Raw genomic sequence first — 17,440 nt, 5'->3', positions numbered from 1 at the left:
CCTTTCCTAGCTGTTCATAGATGTTTAATAAGGTTGTAAGCAGTCTAACGTGTCAACAGGTTGCTTTATCCATGGTTCATCACTACCAATAGTACTGTATGCCAGAACACTTACATCCAGCTGTGGCATGGCCCCTTGTGTCTATTATGTATTCAGACATCATTAATAATTGATTAACCCTTTACAAACCACTTAGATGTAGAATGTCTCTAAAGTGGAAACGGGAACTGATCAGACAGAGGCTTGTCAAGGAGGCTATTAGGCAGCCTCCTTCCTGTCCAAAGAAACCACATCAATGATCTCATGTGTTCATTCAGGTAAATTCTGCTCCATTTTTATTTATTTAATTTCTATAAATTAAACAGTTTAACATAATAATTATTATAAATAAATGTTTATTAATTTGTACTATTTATTTCTTCTTTGTCCTTTTCTCTGTTTATTCAATAAAGTTCGCAAGTATTGTAGGGGATTTGGGTTGTATTTTCTGTGAAAGGGTTTTCTACCTATGTTATTTATTAGTTCACTCATCCTCCATGACCTGGTCTCCTCATGACATGCCAGGAGTTGTGTACATGCACTCAGAGATGAGTGAGTTGTAATGATTTCCCCATACAAGGTTGTTGGTGTGTTCATTTTCAAAACATGTTACTATACAACAGCTGAGCTCTAGAGGGAGAACACATGGAAATTGGACAATGGCTTTGTCTGAAGTCCTGTAAACGTGAGCTAATGGAATTTATCACAGGTGTAAAACATCATAGAATTTATAGGTGTGTGTCTACCAGTGACCAAGACTTTGGTGTCATCGTTCATGATGTGCCCAGGCTATAATTCTTCAGAAGAAGTGCAAGGCATACTCATCCCTATAGGTTCTGACAGAAGGACCTCTCACCTCCTCTCCCAGGCACAATCTCCCAGGCAGCATGCCATAACTTGCCAATGGCAGAGAAGGGATAAGCACACATGATTTACAGTAACTTTAATGGAATTCACTTGATGGCTTAAAAGCTTTTTATATAACAATATTAGTTCCTACTGACTCCTAAACAAGCCTTTTTCTAGTTAAAAAACACAAGCCTGCAAACTGGGAGGCACCAAAGGGACTTGGTTCAACAAGAGAGGCTGAGTTGCACAATTGAAAGGTATTGCTGGCAGCATGCTCGGGGAATTTGCTATGGAGGTTTCATAAATTTAAAATAAAGCACCTGCTTCTATGTTGAGTCCTGTGTTTCTGTGCTACTGAATGCTCCTTTGAAACCAAAAATATTGATATATTCTACACTGCAGGGAAATCAATAAAAACTTTAATCACAAAATTAAATAAAAACCAAAGCTACAGACATTACATGGTAGTACTTTTGGAAGGAGCAAAATGATGTTTTATGGTTCCGCTGCATGTGGACTTATTTACAAAATAAATAAATAAATAAATAAACATTAGCTTCTTTAGTACTATTGAGGTGGAGAATAAGGACCTTCCCATCACTGTGAGTTGACATCTTAGTGGACTTTACTGCAGTTGCAAAGGAAGAGTAATGCCTAGGTCCTTCAGTGATTTAAATGGTTTTGACAGAAGCTTTTAGATCCACCTTTATTGCGGTCTCTGAACTTTGTTAAAAGTTTGTGCCACCATCCTATTCCATTCATCACTGTGAAATAGCAAAGTATATTGTACAATGAAGTTGCACACCTGAATCACATATACATTGCAGTAATGGACATGAAACTGAAGATCCTACATTGTATCAAGCAAAATTTATCTATAAACACTTTTTGGCAAGTTCTCATATAGAACTGTGCAGAATAATATCAAGTAAACATAAAGCTACATTAAGAGTCCTTATTTGTATAAAACCTAAAAATGTTTATATGTGTAAAAAGATTAAATCCAAGCATTTCTTAACAAAATGTACCTGTTTTTAAATGAACATATTACTTTGAAAATGTGTTGTAAAAGCACAAAATTGAGTCCTTTTGCATATTAACATGAAAACACTTTCTGAGAAGAATAAAGTTGAAAAAATTCCATGTCCATGTTCTTCAGGAAAAACTTCACCTCAGGTTTCCTTTTTCTAGCAAATATGCTTTTAAATGTGAAAGATTTTTCTACAGAATTAAAACCAAAAATAAAGTAAAATAAGATAAAATGCATTTGTACATAATTCTACTGTATTCACCAAAGATTTTCATTTCAATTTCTGCAAGAAACCAATGACTTTATTGATAAAGAGGGAGATTTTCCACTTATAATCTTCATAATACTTGCTATGATTACGATTATTTGCAAAATCAGAGAAAAAATCTGATTAATCTGAAAATTATTATGAATTTGACCCATCAGATGACATATCTTCTACAACAACAGAAATAACATAACCCGGATTCTATGAATCTATGGTAATTCTTTCCAGTTCTGATCTGACAGAAACCTGTGGAAAAGGAATAAAGGGAAAAACAAATATATATATATATATATTTATATAATGTTATATAATATATAAATAAAATTAAATATTTATATATATATAAAACAAGCAGAAGCAGATATTTCTTCCACCTTAAATGAGTAGGCGTATACAGGTAAATGCTGTATACGGGTAAAACCAACAGGTAAATGCTGCTAGAAGAATGAAAGGAGAGATCATTTTGTATTTAAGACTATTTAATATTTTGTAAGATAGAAATAAATACAAGCGCTCATTCTAAACATAGGAGTTTTTTGTTTTGTTTTGCCTTTTTTTTTTTAACTCTTTAGACAATTACTTCAAAAATATGAACAGTCAAATTAATCAACAGTGGCAGCAATTCTTCTCCAAGGAATGTCTTTAATCTGTAGGTTTTATAATGGGAGAAATGGGAACTGCAGGTTATAGCCTTTTTTTCTAAATTGGTTTTGGACTTACTCTAGAATGATGGACAGATTCCTAGTTCTTCATATGGATGGGATTTTTAACACCAATTCCTTCTCATAATCAAAGGCAGAAGGAGAGTAGTGCAACACTTTTAGTTAAGCTTACTCGTGCCACATTTAGGTTCATTTATTCTGAATATGTTTAGAGATATTATTCTTTTCCTAATTATCACAATAGTCAGCCAAGAGTTGTTCTTCAGGGGTTACTTTGAATTCAGGGACAAAGAGCAGGAACCACCTGTTGAGAGATATGTCCATGCAGCCATTTCCAGAATGGGGACTAGTTTCTTGAATGTTGCTTTTCATGGAAGTAACCTTAAGGGCAGAACTTATATAAGAATCCATTAGGGACAGACACAATTGGATCTATCATAGCATATAATGACTTTCTGGGCTACATGTCACTTTGCTTTGCATCTTACAGGCAATTTGTGAATGGCAGTTGGCGAGACAAGATCTGCTATATATATTTTCCCGTAGAATATTGAACGTGACACAAAAAAGTCTGATTTTAAACTCAAGATAAATAATAAAAAATAACATAGAAAAGCTGTTAGTAAATACTGCAAAAGGAAGTGCTTGAGGGTGTTTTCTGATAGTGTAGTTATTTATAAACCTTTCCCTTCTACATGCTAAAAGACTCATTAAGGATGGGGATTCTGGATAAGAGCAATAGAATGTATTGTGCAGTGGGTAGCATGAAGTAAATATTCAATAGGCACTGGAGAGTCCTTGTTCAGGGACCAAGCTCGGGAAGTGATGTAAACTGTTCACAGAGCACTTAATTTGATTCTATCAGAGATTTATTTCAGCATGTGATTGATGGAAACTGACTAAGTGGTAGTGTGGCAAAAGTACAAAAGCTATTGAACTATTAATGTTATTTATAAGACAGGACTAACTGTGATAAGCAAGGACCAATATGAAATGTTTGCTTGCTTATTTAGAATGAAAACCCTTCCTTTGCAAGGAGAAAGCACTATTGCATGGGCTTAATGGAAACTATATTAAAATGTAGACATACCGGAGTCAACATAGACTCAACTCCACGCTGTATGATGGTGTGAAAAGCAGGTTAGGGCTGAAAGTTTTGCAACAGATTTTGGAAGCACATTATGGTCAAAATGGTAAAAAGCCATAAGCACAAAGATGCTGAACTCTCTTGGATTCAGAAAATGTTGTTCTTCATCTGTGACCTGTCAGCTGCACTGGGCTTTGCCATTTTATTTCTCTGTTAAGGATGGCAGAAATGGTAAGCAAAGTGGAGCAGCAATCAGTATTCTTTGTATTTGACAACTATTTCATCTCCCAAAGAAATCACCCCTTCCTTAGGTCCACATTTCCTGAGTGCTTGGAAAGCATGACAATATAAATATATGCCAATCAAGTGGTTAGCATAATAACATATTGTGAAATTATATGTAAACATCAAACTACATTGATTGGGCAATTTCCTATCCAGTTATTCTTGAATTACCACTTCCCTGAATATGTCTTTTAGGAATGTCTGGGCTAAAAAGCAATCTGCAATGTTTTATTCTCTTTAGACCTAATTTATTCAAAATATACCAACTTCCACGTAGTGGTCGATATATTGCAGGCTCCTGGGCCAGCAATAGCAACCTAAATTGGCAACCGACTGACCAGCTACAGAACTCAAGGAAGAATACGGGTAATTGATTTTTAAATATTTGCATGAAATAATTCAACAACATCTTGCATGTGATTTACTGCATGAGCTCAATCTCTAACCCATTTAAAACCATTTCCCTGAACTCAAGCAGAGGGATCAGACATACCAGCATTCCTAGTACTGGAATCCTCATGGTACCATTTAACTTGTAGAAGGAAGGAAGGTTTAAAGTCGCAGGTGGCCTCACAATTCCTGGGAAAGGTCCCACTTCCCATGCAGGTCTCCTCAGCAGCTACACAAAGCCAACCAAACTGTCAATCAAAAAGTAGTGATTAGAAGTTAGTCCAAACATCTGCCTTTCTTGTGTGGTTTCCCTGGGTGTTCTGCTTAGATTCTGTTGCATAGAAATACATGACATGAAAGAGTTTGTTCACTTCACAGAAAAAGGCACAGCAGCTTCTTGGACTTCTGTCTTATTTGCTTTAGCCAGCCAATCGTCTGCATGACAGAGAACATTTTTTAATTTGATGCTGGCGCACTGATTAACAGCTCAGGTCCCTTTACAGATATATATTTCTTAGACTTGCCAATCAGCAAGATTAAACAGTAAGCTTGTAGTAATTTACTTATAAAGAGTGAGCGGGTGACAGCCTCATATCAGCTAATGTTGGCATATTATCTACTAAAGGAAAAATGAAACCAAATATTTTGTCTCCTAAGAATCAAAGTAGGAAAGAACAGGAGGAATGTGTGGCATTCTTCCCCAGTGGATAAGGCAGTCATTGCCCAGATAATAATTAGGTCTTTTTCCTTCATTGACATTGTAGGCTGGATTTATGCAGAAAATAAAGTATTTGAAGTAATGTGATATCCATGATCTACTTTTAAGTTTATTCAAAGTTCATAGAGGCCAAGGAGAGTTTTGTCTTAACAAAGCTTTGATTTGAGAGCTCTTTTGCCCCAAAAAGTCTGCATGACTTGGATATCTGGAATAGTTTTTTTTCTTTCTTTTTTTTTTTTTTTTTTTCCTGTAAGAGCAGGCTTTCTGACAGTTCTGGTAGGCAACAAGGTCAGAATAACATCTAAATATCTTCCAACTGGCTAGATACTGATTCTGACAAGAATCAGGATGTGTAGAGACCATTTATATTTTCATAACATTTTAATCATATTTTCTCAGAAGCATCCACACAAAAAATCCTGGGTTTGTAGTTCAGACCCAACTGTACCTCATCTGTCATTAGAACCACATAAACTCAGGGATCTCTGGAACTTAGGGAAAACACTTATGACAGAAGGATCTCCAAAAGGTTCAGGTGTACATAGAATTAGTTCTGACTCTCCATTTTGTTCTGTATGTCCAGATCCCAGTCACTAGCTGGAACACTGAGATCTCTTGGCCATGTCTGTTGTATCAGAAGAATGAAATTGTAAAATAGATAAAAGTACCATGACTGTGATCTTCCTTTCCTCACTGTTGGCTTTAATTGGACTGTCGACCAGCCTCAGTGGGGCCACACAGTGACCGAGTTCAGACTCCCAGCTGTTGGACATGTCCAGCCCTGCCTGTATCCAATGCATCCAGCATGAGCATGAACCCCACAAACCAACAAACCTGCCTAGGCTTACCCAGGGCAGCCCCAGTGGCTCAGTGTCATATCTGTTAACAAGCCTCAACAGGCAGGCTTGGTGGGGCTGGGATGGATACCTACCTGGCAGTTTGAACATTTGACTGTGACTATACTGTAAAATCAACAGTCATTGAGAACAGGATCAAGACTTGGTCCCCACTGTTTAGAGGTACAGGATCCCTAGTGCTGCCTTGACCTGTACAGCAGCAAGCACAGGTCAGGTGCTTGCACTGGCTAGCATGTCTTTCCTGCAGGCACTTGTAGGAGGATATCTGGCTTTGTGGAAGAAGAGAGCACTCTCTTCCTTGTTTTGTATCCTGCTCCTGTGGCTCGTACTGTTTATGTATACACATGTAATGAAACTTCATTGCATGGTGTCTGAAATATAGGTTTGATGCTAATTTTTCTTGTCTGGTCTGTATTTTAATTTGACCCGACATATTTTTCCCCTTGCAATCATACCATCTTGAGTGTCTGTTATAGTGATAAAATGTCTCATGTGCTCTGCCAGAAACTGTCATGTTCCCATTGTTTTGTGATTACAGGCAAGCTGAGTCATAGTGGCATTCAAAACAAAACAAGAAAAGGAAAAAAATGTCATGTCTTCAACACTTCAGGCAAAAAAGAATATAATTTAGAAAGGTAAATCATAACATTACAGGAGGTCAAAAATAGATCTCTTGCCCAGTTTTTTAAGATGAGACCTGTATGCAGACTCAAATTACATTTGTTAGGAGTGCCATGCTTATTGAGCGATAAGTAAACTGGAAGAATATGAGATAAAGGTAATGGACTAGTCACATATCTTAGGCATTTAAGTTTGCTATCATTTTTTCCTTTTATGGATAATATGATTTATTTTCTTGAGGTGCTGCACTCTGTGTTGTTTGTTGAACATTGCAGCTGCTCGCCCTATCTTGGCTTTTTAATTTTTCTAATTGGTGAGCCAATAATATAGGGAAGATGGAATGTGCTACACAAGTGCAAAGCACTGGCCAGGCTCATTGATTTTAGTGGAAATTAAGGCCTACATCTATATTTTATGCTTATATAGCACATTCCTTTTTCCACACTTTTCCATTTATGGGATAACATTGTCACTGGAGGGAACACATCACATTCACTTCTGTATTATTTAGCCATGTAATGTGATAGTGATAAGATCAAGATGTTTGGCACTAAAATCCCAACTGTTTCAGCAAGTGCTTCATGGTTGCTTGGGGTGTCATATCTGTTAACAAGCTTGTTCATCATCTTTGCTTTTTCCTTGTGGAACAGGTAATGAGTGGTAACTTGTTCATCTTTTTCTCTAGTCATCCACTGCCTTGTTACCAAAACAATCATCCTTCATTGAATAGCAGTAAATCTTTCCATAAACTGGATTTTTTTTCTTCATGCTAAAATCTATACACTAATTCACATAGTAGATTTTCATGCAGAACTCTCTGGTTTTTAAATACAGGACAGCTGGGAATCCCCAGCCCGACACATGCTATTATAATCATAGATCAGTCACTTTACCAGTCTCTTTTTCCATTTCTCTCTCTATAAAAGTGGGACAATCTGATATTTACCCTCCTTGTGGCCTTGTTGCATGACTTAAGAAATGTTTACGGCACAAGACTGTTACTAGCATAGCATTGTTTACTCCTCCAAATGTTGATTAAGGATACTGAAATTATCTGGATTATAACAGTACGGTATAAAAGGAAATGAAAATGAGTCTTTAATCACTCTCTCTGTGCATAAAGGAAAACAGATAAGACCATCCCCAAACTCAAACTGTAAATGGGACCTTGCCTACTGAGTACAATTTTGTCACACATTTTGACTCTGGATATTGCATCGTGGCAAAACCTCTTTGCTGCCTGCTGCTGTCAAACATAATGAAAAGGATAAAGACAAGGAAAGTTAATGGCCACTATATCTCATATGGGCCTTGCTTCCACAGATCTGGTAACCTTGTCTGGAGCTGCTTTCACTACATGCAATGACATGCTGTGGCTTCAATTACATGGATGCTGCTGTGTTGCTGCTCTGCCTAGTGACACTAAGATACTGCTTGGATAAATATTGTCTCCTGAAGGATTTCACTGAGTCAAGAGTGATGAAAATTTCTTCTGGATGAGACAAGTTAGCATTGCTATTGCTGACTCAAGCAGTGGGGGGATCCTTTGTGTGGTGTAGAAATGCTTCTTTGTCCAAGTCTGCAACTGTTCCCCTGCTCAGGAGGCACAGCCCCAGCTCTGTTTCTCCTAATTTGGTTGGTGTCTATCTTAGCTTGCTGTGATACTAGCACATCAACCCATGTTTCTTTGTCCTCTCTGAGAAACTGTGCCACTGCCACCACTTTCATTCACTTCTTAAGAAGCCCAACAATTCTCAGAAATCTCAGGAAATCATAATGAATGTGAAAATGTGGAAAGCTGAGAAATAGTGTCTGTGATGCCTTCATGAGCCTTATAAAAATCATACACTTACTGAGTGTTTTAAAAATCTTCAGTTCATTGCTGTTTATTTCACAAACTGTGTTGCTCCTCTCCCCCCCCCCCCCCCCCCCCCCGCCCCAGTCTTCCTGTTATGTATTTGACCCTTGGGTCCCTAGCAAGTGCATGTTAACAACGTGCATGTAAGATGCTTCATATTACAGATGCAGCAGTGTGCAGTGCAGATCATAAAGCACCTTTAATTGAGTACCAACTCTCTTTCATTCGGAGTCTGCCTTTGTCAGCTTTTCCCCTCGCAGCTCAGAAAAAGCAGAGGAAAGTTAAAGGTTTGCCATGGGATCTCCATTACTTCCCTATTCAAATTTCCAGTTATTATGCTAGACCTCCATAAAAATCATTCTTTCTACTCCTTTGTGCCAGATCTGGATGACCATAATCTCTTAAAATGTTAAAAGTTTCTAGCCCCATGAAATACAAACCACTCATCTATGTAGGCTTCAGCAGCTGGTAATTGAATCTGGTTTGCCTCTCTATATCCTCATACCCCTACCCTTTTTCTGGGATGCTACCGCTACACCTATGTCAGTAAACTGAGTACGATTAGGGCATGCCCCAAGCACTGGCACACACTATCCATACTGTAAAACTACTAATATGGTACGTGACATGTCTTTGGATCAGACAATCCAACATTCTCTCAGACAAGTAGTGGGCATGACTCAGCATTCAGCATGGGCTAGAGACTGTTCCCATTTCTCCATGTAGATACATTTACCCTGCCTGGGAGTTAGACAGAGTGAGAGAGAGGTTAGGTAGACATGAACTGTGCTGTATCAGTTGGCTACAGGTGCATCCACATCAGTGTTTTAGTTCAGATATGAAGCGTGTATTAGAAACTAATTTCCTGATTAAAGTTTCCTGTTACCCAAAATCCCATCCTGAACAAAATACAGGGTGCAAATATTCTCTGTCATTGAGGGCAACACTGCACCATGAAATAAAATGATTGTAAGTTAGTGACAGTATCCTAATTTCCAAGCTACTAGCTGTGGCAAGTAAAACAAAATAAAATGTTACTGTTAAAAAAAGTATTTCAGTGTCTCAATGTACCTTTGAACATTGGAGGCGACCTTCATTACCACGTTGAGCTTTGGGGCTTGAATACAACATTTTATATTCTTTTTCCTCATGTTCCTGTAACAGTGCTATCGTGTATAAAATAGTTAAGGTTTTAAACGTGCCATCTAAAAACTCAAGGCTCAATATACTAAACCTTTGTGCTCCAAACAAAAGATGTCTAGGTTAGATCCACAAAAGATGCATCAAGTTCAGCATAAAAAAAATCATTTAATAGCTGCACAATAGTTCTCACTTGGCCACAAAGATTAAGCAACCTTCAATGGCAAGTTTGCAGTGATGTCATGGTCCTAATTGGTATTGCTGGTACTATATCCTCTAGTCACTTATTTGAAGGATCTACTGCTTAGAACAAAATTTCCATAGTGTATTCCAATGGGCTCTCCTCTCCAGATGTTATTTCCAATTCACACCATTATTTAAAGTCCCATGTAATCTCTGTGAGGTTGTAAGAATTTTTCTTTGAAATATTGCTGCTGTGTTTTGTATAATGGACAACAGTCCTCAGGACAGAGAAATATTGATTGAAAAAGAAAGCTTTCTTAGAGGATTACCTGATGAATGGATATCTACCTAAAGTTTGGTAGGTCAGTTTTAGGGACAAGTACCATGCTTGTCCTATGCCCAGCATGGGGAACAATTTAACTCAAATGCATATCTCTGGGAGGCCATTGCAGAATTTTCCACTGCTACTTTGGGCTAGCACTAAGATCAATGACCCTGTGCCAAATGCTTTGTTTTTCTACAGTTCTTCTGTTGCCAGTCCTTATGTGCCCTCACAAAGGATATTGGACAACCAAATGGGAGTATGGAAATGAGTACTAGAAGATAGGAGATACTTCATACAATAGATCTAGAAAAAGATAGCCTGGAACATGTCTACAAGACAAGTCATCATTTTGTATTGTACAAAGATCAGATATCTGTTTGGTATAATCTGTACTCTGAGGAATTATCACTTAGGTCCAGTCCTGGACCATACATACATGGGACTATGAGAACTCCTTCTCTGGCTGTCTGTCTGCCCAACAGATGGACATGATAGATCTGGCTTTTTGTCTTTTTTTCTTCTTTTTCCATATCCAGTTGGCAGATCTTGTAATTTGCTGGGATGACCCTTCCAAGGGCTTGATATTGAACCTGCCATCTGTCTAATAATGTGGCCAGCTGGACACTAACACCAAGATTCAGTTCCAGACTCACATTTTCTTTCTCTGGCCCCATTTTGATCTGTTTGTTCTTACTTTTATCTGGACCCAGTAGACATGATGTTGTGCAAAGTCTCATAAATTCCTTAGCCAACATTTTAGTTTCTGGGTATACTTCATGATGGCAGGGGCATTGTTTTCCTGTCTCCTCAGACATTTTTTCATTGGATGTGGACCACATAGGATGCCAAAAAGGGGAAACCCTGATGAAACTATTCTCTCTGTTAATAAGCAGCAATATCTTCTGGTTGAAGCAATTGGTTTACATAAATCACTTGATCATTTCCCTCTGAATTTAATTGAACCACTGCACTAACTCATCAGTTTGATTCACATGACAGCACACACAGATTCTTGATTCATTAGAAGCACATACTATTTTGTCGTTCCCTTACAGATCATACTTTAGGACGTTCAGAACATTCGAGTCTGACAAAGACATTGGGTGTTATTGGATCCAACTAAGTTACTGAGTAGCAGGTCTGACTTTAAAAGACTATAAAAGAATTGTATTCTGCATAAGCTTGCTACAGGACCCCATCACGTTAAGGACACTGCTGTTAATGACATGAGAATTACTGCATCTAGGTGTCTTTGCTGGGTACACAGAAGTGACCACACAGAAAAAAAAAAGACCCTAGATGTCAGGGAATGAGAGAGTGGACTGCTCAGTAAAGGAAGGCAAGTCAGGAGCTGAGAACAGCAGCAATGCAAGCAGGGCATGGCTCTCAGTAGCCTAGACCTGCAGCACCCCACCAATGTGGGCAAAGCAAGTCCAGGGACAGAAGCTGGTTTCAAGTAAGAGTCAAGATTACCTGACAAGCCTGTAGTGACCAGGAAGGTCTGAAGTCAAACAAGGAGACCAAATCTGTTTTTCAGGGTCAGAACCTACATCAGTATATTGTATGGTCAGGAACAGGCATAGCTGAAACTTTGCTCAAAACAGGACCAAGTCTTTTGTGCAACAGATTTAATGGTTCCTGTCAAAACACATAGGGTGAATCAGATCTGTTATCCTTTACAAGTTTAATTTTAGTAATGTTACATAACAGATGTCTCACTTTCAAATACAAAAATATGAAGTAGCTATCATTTTTCATGAATATACCAAAAAAGTCTTTATTGCTCCATAAACAAGTGTTTCGCTTTATTAACATGACTTTCCTTGCTTGATCCATGAGAGACTGTAAAGTCAATGTCTGTGTTCTGATAGTTTCCCTGCTTCTATCCAATAACATGTCTGTGCCATGTCTTCTCGGAAGAAAAAGATCATTCTCCCCCAAGGGGAGAATCTTGTTCAACATTTGTTCTATGTCTTCTGCAGATCCTGTTGCTTCTTCTAACACAGATAATGCCACTCTTAAGTGTAAAGACCTATGTTGAAAATGATCAGTTTCTTGCCAGCTGTTAAATGAAGTACAGTACAAGGACAGTCCTCCACATGTCCATGGAGATAAGTTAATGATACTATGCTAATCAGGTGTGTGTTGTCCCCATTTAGCAAGCTTTACTGTGTATAGAGGAAGGTCTACTCACCCTGAATCCACTGAAGCTTGCTGTGGCAGACCATTGATTTATGCTGTTGTTGTTGCCTTAGAAAGCACAGAAGGGTTCATATTGGCAGGGAAGTGGGATCAATCCTGTAATTACAGTCCATTAGCAGGGATACCACTGTCAGGGCTCTCTTACATTAGAAACAGACCATCATTTCTAAAACTGTCTAAAACAATGAGGTCTATGAAAATAGCTCCCACTTGTGAGGAAGAGGCTTGTACAATCAGCTGCAGAGGTAATTGCATTGGAGCACAGGTCAGCATGGAGGGGAGATGGTCCTTGTCTCCGTGTATTATAAGCACTATGGCTAAGGCTGGCTCCCTTGGTTTCAGAGTGATTTGCAAGACCACATTTGAAAGCAATCTGCCTGCAGGTGGTTTTCCCCAGAAAGATTTCTCACCAGACTTCTAATTAGGGCTTTGCACTGTCTTCTTCTTCAGCTGGCAGAAGTTTAAGGAATTGCTTTCAGATTCCCCGTTCAGCTTCTTACAGACACTTCCAGGCCTCTGCCTTACCAGCTCCATCTGTGACTTTAGTTTTAAACCAATGCACAGCCACTCCCCTCTTCTCCTAACCAAATCTCTTCTTGATGAATTCACAGTTGGTATTTCCCACTGTTTAATTCCAGAAGGTGAAGTATGACTGTAATTAAACATGGTGCTACTCATGGTCACATTGTCAACTGCTGTTGCAGAGTGTAATACACTAGTTGTATTATTTGTGTGAGAACAGGTGCCAGCCAGCTGACATGGGGCGCTGGGTACTTGTGAGCTCAAACAGCGAGCTTATCAGTTGTAAATCTGGCTGCCATTGGCTGTCTGGCATCTCCAAACACTTAGGATGCTAATTTGGAGATACTGCTGCTGGTAAATTATCAGCTCTAGTATCTACAGTTGACAACTGTCGAGCATCCACATTTTCTTCTGCTTCTGCTCCACCCAGAGAAGTAGTAGATTGAGGACCCTCTCTATTGCTGTTGTTCCAAGGCTCCAAACCCTTTTAATGGGCCAACAGTAGGATCATGTCTCACATTATCCAGATTTTATTTTTTTTGATACAACCTACCTGTGCATTGACTGAAATGCAACTCCATTTCTGTGAATTGTGTTCAGCTGAATGTGCTGAACATGTTCAGCATTGCCTTCACCACCTGCTTTTATCTCAGAGCTGGAGAACAAGAGAAAGCCTCAATGAGAGAAGAATATTAATAATCTTTAGATTTCTTTCAATGTCTTCTTCCCTTCTGCATTCTCTTTGGCCCTGTGTAAATCGTTTAGCCATGCCTCTGCTTACCCGATCAGACCAATCTATCTTTTTATCTGTCAGCTTCCTGTCCGAGTGTCAGCAGTTCCAGGTATGGTGGTGCTCAAGCCCTCCAGCTAGGTGGGGCTGAGTAATATATCCTCGGGGTTACTGGAACAGTTTATGCTAATTCAACTCCCTGGATTTTAGCCCAAAGACTGCACATAAAAGAATTGAAATCAGCACTCCCTAGTCTCTAATTCCTAGCTTAGTCTCTACACACTTATTGTAATCTTTCTGGACTGTCTGGGCAGTTCTTCTAAAGGAAGGGCAATCTCACTCGCTGACCTATAGCTTTTTTCTCTTAGCTATGTCAGCAAGCTGCCCCAGCCAAGAAAGAGTTTAACCCTTTAGCAGCAAGGATTGCACTGCGTGACATTTCCCTGACTCCTCTACAAGAACAATGTCAATGATCATTAAGATCATCATTAATGATCATTTGTTTAAAAACTCAATAATGCGATTTCTTGGCATGAAAGTACAGTCCAGACCTTTGGGAAATTCAGATTCATTTGCAGAACTTCATTCTTGCAACCTCCACATAACATATGCACAAATAGGTTTACAGAAATTTGGAATTATCTGCAGTTTTTTATCCAAACTTTACAACTTAAGCCTATTTCAACCTGTATGTTGAACAGTACCTGAGTAGTACCTTAGGAGCACTGGCTCTGAAGCACAGTACTCACAGCAGTTCCCCACTTTGCCCCATAAGTTGCACTTAGTAGTTGAGGAGTTTCTTTTGCTTGGTCTTGGTACAAAAGTATTAAAATAAAAATCTAAGGAACCAGGAAGCTGCAGGAAGCTCCTCTTCTATTAAGATAGCAACTGTTCCTCACTTCTGTTGCTTCCCTCACTTTTATATCACCCTCTGTGTAAAAACTGCTTGGTTACACTGTAAATAATTGCATTTTATTCCTCTCCCATGTTCTCCTTCTTGTCCCAAATGACCAGTTTGAGTCTGGCAGCAGCTGTTTTTGAAGAGAAATTGACAAGAAATATCAGTGACAGTCAATATTTAAGGTACATCTTCCATATATCCCTATACCGCTGCACACAGATTTAGGGGCTCTTGTACCACCTGTCTGAGCAGCAGGTACTGGAAGGTGTTGCCATCTTTCTGTGCTGTTTTACAGAAGAGAACTGAGCAACTGCCCTACATGTGCTTCATAAAGCCACTCATTCTCCAGCAGGATCAACAGATGTCTTTTCCATCAGATGTTTGAGCAGTATAGATGCATTCCTGTCATATGGTCGTGAGGTATCTGCTGTCCCGGGCACCAGGAACAAAATGGTAGTCAAGAGCAGATCAAAGCAGTGTGACAGGGGACAGCCACCTGGGTTGGAGAGGACAATAATCTAATTCTCTCCAGAGAAGGCCCACATTCAAGGGAGTCCTCCTGCACCCTTCTCAAGGGCACAAAGGAACCAGGATTGACTACTTCCCCAAGCACACAACACACAATAAACACAAACACTTTTTGCTTCTCTACCTCATGCTCTCTTGGCTCTTGCTGTGCTCTGTGGGTGACTGGGCCAAGACAAGCCCACCCTGAGGGACTGTGCACAAAGACACTCACCTGCAACAGCGCGTCATGGGAAAGTGAGAAGGGAGCTTGCAGGGTTTTGCATGACAAGTCCATGCTACACAGTCCCTGCCACCCCACTGCACCAGCATCACCGGAGCCATAGCCTTCAGTCCGTGTAGGTGCTGCTATGACTTTCCTTCAGGTCTGGAGGCTTCTGTGGGAGCTCTGCTGTGGCATGTGTAAACAGGAATGCATCTAAATGCTTATTTTCAACCAAGAAAAAGGCCATTTTTGAATCCCTCAGGAACAGGAAGAAATTTTCAAAAGTGACTTGCAAAAATCACAGGAGAACCTTTGTTAATATTGCCCTTCACTGGCTGCTGCACAGGTACAGAGACAGCCCCATCTTAAAGTGCTTCCACTCCAAGAGGAAAGACAATAAACGGGTATGAAAAGCCATCTAAGAATTATGAGGAAACAGCTAGAAAACTGGTCAGCACAACAAACACTAGTTTCAGCACAGCAGCAGCCTGCCAATTGTCACATCTTTTGCAGCCATCACAGCAAGAGAGAATTTTAAAAATGGATTTTAAGGAGGGGCAGCCTCCACGGAGGTGCTTGTTTGAAAATTGAGAAAGGAAAGGAAAAGAAAAAGAAATAATAATTGAAGTCCAGAGTGACATTGAGTGTTCCTTGCCTTTGCTTTTGAGACTGAGCTGTTCTGGGTTGGGGGGGTGGAGGGGGAGCTGGTGGATGGGGAGAGCAGGGAGGGAGTGTTTCTTGGCGGAGAGAAAGAATCTTTTCGAGTATGTGAAAATACACACACGTGCACACACACATACAAAAAAACATTTCCCTGTTAAGATGTTTTCATTGCCTACATCTCGGAACCTTTGTTACGGTTACATTTGGTTCTCATTTAATCTGTGCTGCCCCCCTCGCGCCTCTGTCTCTCATCCCTCTATTGTTGTGCTGAGGCTTTTTTCTAGCCTCTCTCCTCACAGTGCCACCAAGGCCTCATGCCAGTCTTTCTTCTCTTCCCCTCTTACTATTGTTTCTATCTCTCTTTTCAGCATTCTGAGTACCCACTCTTATTTTAAGCCTTTTTCTTTTTTTTTTTTCTTTTAATTTTCCACTCTCTCTCTGTCATTAGTCCTGCTTCTTTTGTCTGTCATTTTCTTCTCCTGTGCTTTAAGCATGTCCTTTGCTTTTATTTATCCTCTAGATCATTTCTAGCCTTTTTTTTTTTTTTTCCCATCCTTTCTCCCTTCTGATTGCTTCATTCCCCTTCTCTCTTTTTTTCATGCTCTCTTATCCCATGGGAGCCTGTTGTTACTTAGTTATTTAAACAACTCTTCAAGAAATAATTTTTGTTCATTGTGAATCCACGGGTCAAAGTCCACCTTGGCAAAGGTACCTCCACTGATTTCAGTGGGTCAGCCCAAGTGCTGAAGCTTGTATGACTTCTTTGCTTCCAGAAACTGAATTTCTGAAGGCTTTGATTACAAACAGAACTATTTACATATTAAGCATGTTTGTGGCCAGAATTTGCACTCAGTGTACTTCAGTGAGATCATTTAATTCACAACAAAAATATTTTTTTTCCTGCTACCTATTTATTTCTTATTAAAAACATGTGAAATTTTGTTGGAGAAACATGGTCTGAGTTGGGGACCTGTTAAGTGCTCCATTGTGTTTAAAAGGAACAAATTTTCCTGACAAAAGCGATGCTACAGCAACCTTGTGCTTGTGAAAATATGTTGATGTTAGCTTTTGGGGTATTCTAGATTCTATCTGCCATGATGCTCTGGATTCATCTTCACTGAGTGAAGACATCAGATTATCTGATTTTTTATTCTTGTAAACAGCAAAATGTCAATTATTTTTGAAGACAATATTTGAGTATTTTGCTGCCTTCTGCCATTTAAACAGCCACTTTTTTGTCACCTATTTATGTTTTTTTTTGTTTGTTTGTTTGTTTGTTTGTTTTTGTTTGTTTGTTTGTTTTTTCCCCTGATGAGAAGAAGTACAGATCCAGAGGAAGACACATGGGCTGAATATGTGGGAAGCAGTCAGAGTGATCTT

The 17,440-nt window shown here is 39.2% G+C and overlaps 1 long non-coding RNA gene across 2 annotated transcripts in view; it reads right to left on the bottom strand.

The window, feature by feature from the left end:
• Nucleotides 1-276: 276 nt before the first annotated feature.
• Nucleotides 277-17,440, bottom strand: part of LOC137852159 (uncharacterized) — a 45,463-nt gene continuing 28,299 nt past the window's right edge. Inside the window, exons 1-3 of one of the 2 annotated variants that reach the window (XR_011093684.1) lie at nucleotides 12,507-16,475; nucleotides 4,714-4,858; nucleotides 278-2,432 (exon numbers count right to left, since the gene is read on the bottom strand). This is a non-coding gene — a long non-coding RNA (uncharacterized lncRNA). Of the gene's footprint in view, nucleotides 2,433-4,713; nucleotides 4,859-12,506; nucleotides 16,476-17,440 lie in introns of those variants that run through there. The other variant, XR_011093685.1, reaches the window with a different exon arrangement.

The sequence above is a fragment of the Anas acuta genome, chromosome 2, assembly GCF_963932015.1.
Source record: "Anas acuta chromosome 2, bAnaAcu1.1, whole genome shotgun sequence".
NCBI classification, from domain to species: Eukaryota; Metazoa; Chordata; class Aves; order Anseriformes; family Anatidae; genus Anas; species Anas acuta.
Note: the sequence above shows the minus strand (reverse complement) of the source record. Positions and strands in the feature narration are given on the sequence as shown.